This window comes from Meriones unguiculatus, chromosome X, assembly GCF_030254825.1.
Source record: "Meriones unguiculatus strain TT.TT164.6M chromosome X, Bangor_MerUng_6.1, whole genome shotgun sequence".
In the NCBI taxonomy this organism is placed as follows: domain Eukaryota; kingdom Metazoa; phylum Chordata; class Mammalia; order Rodentia; family Muridae; genus Meriones; species Meriones unguiculatus.
In genome coordinates, this window is record NC_083369.1 from 45,310,550 (window position 1) to 45,315,452 (window position 4,903).

Consider the following 4,903-nt stretch of genomic DNA (forward strand, 5'->3'; position numbering starts at 1 on the left):
AAAACCCGCTTGTAACGAAATGACTCCAGAGCACTTAAAAACCCGCTTGCAACGAAATGACTCCAGAGCACTTAAAAACCCGCTTGCAACGAAATGACTCCAGAGCACTTAAAAACCCGCTTGCAACGAAATGACTCCAGAGTACTTAAAAACCCGCTTACAACGAAATGCCTGCAGAGCACTTAAAAAACCCGCTTCCAGTGAAATGTCTGAGAAGTATGTAAAAACCCGCTTGCAACGAAATGACTCCAGAACACGTAAAAACCCGCTTGCAACGAAATGACTCCAGAGCACTTAAAAGCCCGCTTACAACGAAATGCCTTCAGAGCACTTAAAAACCCGCATGCAACGAAATGACTCCAGAGCACTTAAAAACCCGCTTGCAACGAAATGTCTCCAGAGTACTTAAAAACCCGCTTACAACGAAATGACTCCAGAGCACTTAAAAACCCCCTTGCAACGAAATGACTCCAGAGCACTTAAAAACCCGCTTGCAACGAAATGACTCCAGAGCACTTAAAAACCCGCTTGCAACGAAATGCCTTCAGAGCACTTAAAAACCCGCTTGCAACGAAATGACTCCAGAGCACTTAAAAACCCGCTTGCAACGAAATGACTCCAGAGCACTTAAAAACCCGCTTGCAACGAAATGACTCCAGAGCACTTAAAAACCCGCTTACAACGAAATGCCTTCAGAGCACTTAAAAACCCGCATGCAACGAAATGACTCCAGAGTACTTAAAAACCCGCTTGCAACGAAATGACTCCAGAGCACTAAAAAACCCGCTTGCAACGAAATGACTCCTGAGCACTTAAAAACCCGCTTGCAACGAAATGACTCCAGAGCACTTAAAAACCCGCTTGCAACGAAATGACTCCAGAGCACTTAAAAACCCGCATGCAACGAAATGACTCCAGAGCACTTAAAAACCCGCTTGCAACGAAATGACTCCAGAGCACTTAAAAACCCGCTTGCAACGAAATGACTCCAGAGCACTTAAAAACCCGCTTGCAACGAAATGACTCCAGAGCACTTACAAACCCGCTTGCAACGAAATGACTCCAGAGCACTTAAAAACCCGCTTGTAACGAAATGACTCCAGAGCACTTAAAAACCCGCTTGCAACGAAATGACTCCAGAGCACTTAAAAACCCGCTTGCAACGAAATGACTCCAGAGCACTTAAAAACCCGCTTGCAACGAAATGACTCCAGAGTACTTAAAAACCCGCTTACAACGAAATGCCTGCAGAGCACTTAAAAAACCCGCTTCCAGTGAAATGTCTGAGAAGTATGTAAAAACCCGCTTGCAACGAAATGACTCCAGAACACGTAAAAACCCGCTTGCAACGAAATGACTCCAGAGCACTTAAAAACCCGCTTGCAACGAAATGACTCCAGAGCACTTAAAAACCCGCTTGAAACGAAATGACTCCAGAGCACTTAAAAACCCGCTTGCAACGAAATGTCTCCAGAGCACTTAAAAACCCGCTTGCAACGAAATGACTCCAGAGCACTTAAAAACCCGCTTGCAACGAAATGACTCCAGAGCACTTAAAAACCCGCTTGCAACGAAATGACTCCAGAGCACTTAAAAACCCGCTTGCAACGAAATGACTCCAGAGCACTTAAAAACCCGCTTGCAACGAAATGACTCCAGAGCACTTAAAAACCCGCTTGCAACGAAATGCCTCCAGAGCACTTAAAAACCCGCTTGTAACGAAATGACTCCAGAGCACTTAAAAACCCGCTTGCAACGAAATGACTCCAGAGCACTTAAAAACCCGCTTGCAACGAAATGACTCCAGAGCACTTAAAAACCCGCTTGCAACGAAATGACTCCAGAGCACTTAAAAACCCGCTTGCAACGAAATGACTCCAGAGCACTTAAAAACCCGCTTGCAACGAAATGACTCCAGAGTACTTAAAAACCCGCTTACAACGAAATGCCTGCAGAGCACTTAAAAAACCCGCTTCCAGTGAAATGTCTGAGAAGTATGTAAAAACCCGCTTGCAACGAAATGACTCCAGAACACGTAAAAACCCGCTTGCAACGAAATGACTCCAGAGCACTTAAAAGCCCGCTTACAACGAAATGCCTTCAGAGCACTTAAAAACCCGCATGCAACAAAATGACTCCAGAGCACTTAAAAACCCGCTTGCAACGAAATGTCTCCAGAGTACTTAAAAACCCGCTTACAACGAAATGACTCCAGAGCACTTAAAAACCCCCTTGCAACGAAATGACTCCAGAGCACTTAAAAACCCGCTTGCAACGAAATGACTCCAGAGCACTTAAAAACCCGCTTGCAACGAAATGCCTTCAGAGCACTTAAAAACCCGCTTGCAACGAAATGACCTCAGAGCACTTAAAAACCCGCTTGCAACGAAATGACTCCAGAGCACTTAAAAACCCGCTTGCAACGAAATGACTCCAGAGCACTTAAAAACCCGCTTACAACGAAATGCCTTCAGAGCACTTAAAAACCCGCATGCAACGAAATGACTCCAGAGTACTTAAAAACCCGCTTGCAACGAAATGACTCTAGAGCACTAAAAAACCCGCTAGCAACGAAATGACTCCAGAGCACTTAAAAACCCGCTTGCAACGAAATGACTCCAGAGCACTTAAAAACCCGCTTGCAACGAAATGACTCCAGAGCACTTAAAAACCCGCTTGCAACGAAATGACTCCAGAGCACTTAAAAACCCGCTTGCAACGAAATGACTCCAGAGCACTTAATAACCCGCTTGCAACGAAATGACTCCAGAGCACTTAAAAACCCGCTTGCAACGAAATGACTCCAGAGCACTTAAAAACCCGCTTGCAACGAAATGACTCCAGAGCACTTAAAAACCCGCTTACAACGAAATGCCTTCAGAGCACTTAAAAACCCGCATGCAACGAAATGACTCCAGAGTACTTAAAAACCCGCTTGCAACGAAATGACTCCAGAGCACTAAAAAACCCGCTTGCAACGAAATGACTCCTGAGCACTTAAAAACCCGCTTGCAACGAAATGACTCCAGAGCACTTAAAAACCCGCTTGCAACGAAATGACTCCAGAGCACTTAAAAACCCGCATGCAACGAAATGACTCCAGAGCACTTAAAAACCCGCTTGCAACGAAATGACTCCAGAGCACTAAAAAACCCGCTTGCAACGAAATGACTCCAGAGCACTTAAAAACCCGCTTGCAACGAAATGACTCCAGAGCACTTAAAAACCCGCTTGCAACGAAATGACTCCAGAGCACTTAAAAACCCGCTTGCAACGAAATGCCTTCAGAGCACTTAAAAACCCGCTTGCAACGAAATGACTCCAGAGCACTTAAAAACCCGCTTGCAACGAAATGACTCCAGAGCACTAAAAAACCCGCTTGCAACGAAATGACTCCAGAGCACTTAAAAACCCGCTTGCAACGAAATGACTCCAGAGCACTTAAAAACCCGCTTGCAACGAAATGACTCCAGAGCACTTACAAACCCGCTTGCAACGAAATGACTCCAGAGCACTTAAAAACCCGCTTGTAACGAAATGACTCCAGAGCACTTAAAAACCCGCTTGCAACGAAATGACTCCAGAGCACTTAAAAACCCGCTTGCAACGAAATGACTCCAGAGCACTTAAAAACCCGCTTGCAACGAAATGACTCCAGAGTACTTAAAAACCCGCTTACAACGAAATGCCTGCAGAGCACTTAAAAAACCCGCTTCCAGTGAAATGTCTGAGAAGTATGTAAAAACCCGCTTGCAACGAAATGACTCCAGAACACGTAAAAACCCGCTTGCAACGAAATGACTCCAGAGCACTTAAAAACCCGCTTGCAACGAAATGACTCCAGAGCACTTAAAAACCCGCTTGAAACGAAATGACTCCAGAGCACTTAAAAACCCGCTTGCAACGAAATGTCTCCAGAGCACTTAAAAACCCGCTTGCAACGAAATGACTCCAGAGCACTTAAAAACCCGCTTGCAACGAAATGACTCCAGAGCACTTAAAAACCCGCTTGCAACGAAATGACTCCAGAGCACTTAAAAACCCGCTTGCAACGAAATGACTCCAGAGCACTTAAAAACCCGCTTGCAACGAAATGACTCCAGAGCACTTAAAAACCCGCTTGCAACGAAATGCCTCCAGAGCACTTAAAAACCCGCTTGTAACGAAATGACTCCAGAGCACTTAAAAACCCGCTTGCAACGAAATGACTCCAGAGCACTTAAAAACCCGCTTGCAACGAAATGACTCCAGAGCACTTAAAAACCCGCTTGCAACGAAATGACTCCAGAGCACTTAAAAACCCGCTTGCAACGAAATGACTCCAGAGCACTTAAAAACCCGCTTGCAACGAAATGACTCCAGAGTACTTAAAAACCCGCTTACAACGAAATGCCTGCAGAGCACTTAAAAAACCCGCTTCCAGTGAAATGTCTGAGAAGTATGTAAAAACCCGCTTGCAACGAAATGACTCCAGAACACGTAAAAACCCGCTTGCAACGAAATGACTCCAGAGCACTTAAAAGCCCGCTTACAACGAAATGCCTTCAGAGCACTTAAAAACCCGCATGCAACGAAATGACTCCAGAGCACTTAAAAACCCGCTTGCAACGAAATGTCTCCAGAGTACTTAAAAACCCGCTTACAACGAAATGACTCCAGAGCACTTAAAAACCCCCTTGCAACGAAATGACTCCAGAGCACTTAAAAACCCGCTTGCAACGAAATGACTCCAGAGCACTTAAAAACCCGCTTGCAACGAAATGCCTTCAGAGCACTTAAAAACCCGCTTGCAACGAAATGACTCCAGAGCACTTAAAAACCCGCTTGCAACGAAATGACTCCAGAGCACTTAAAAACCCGCTTGCAACGAAATGACTCCAGAGCACTTAAAAACCCGCTTACA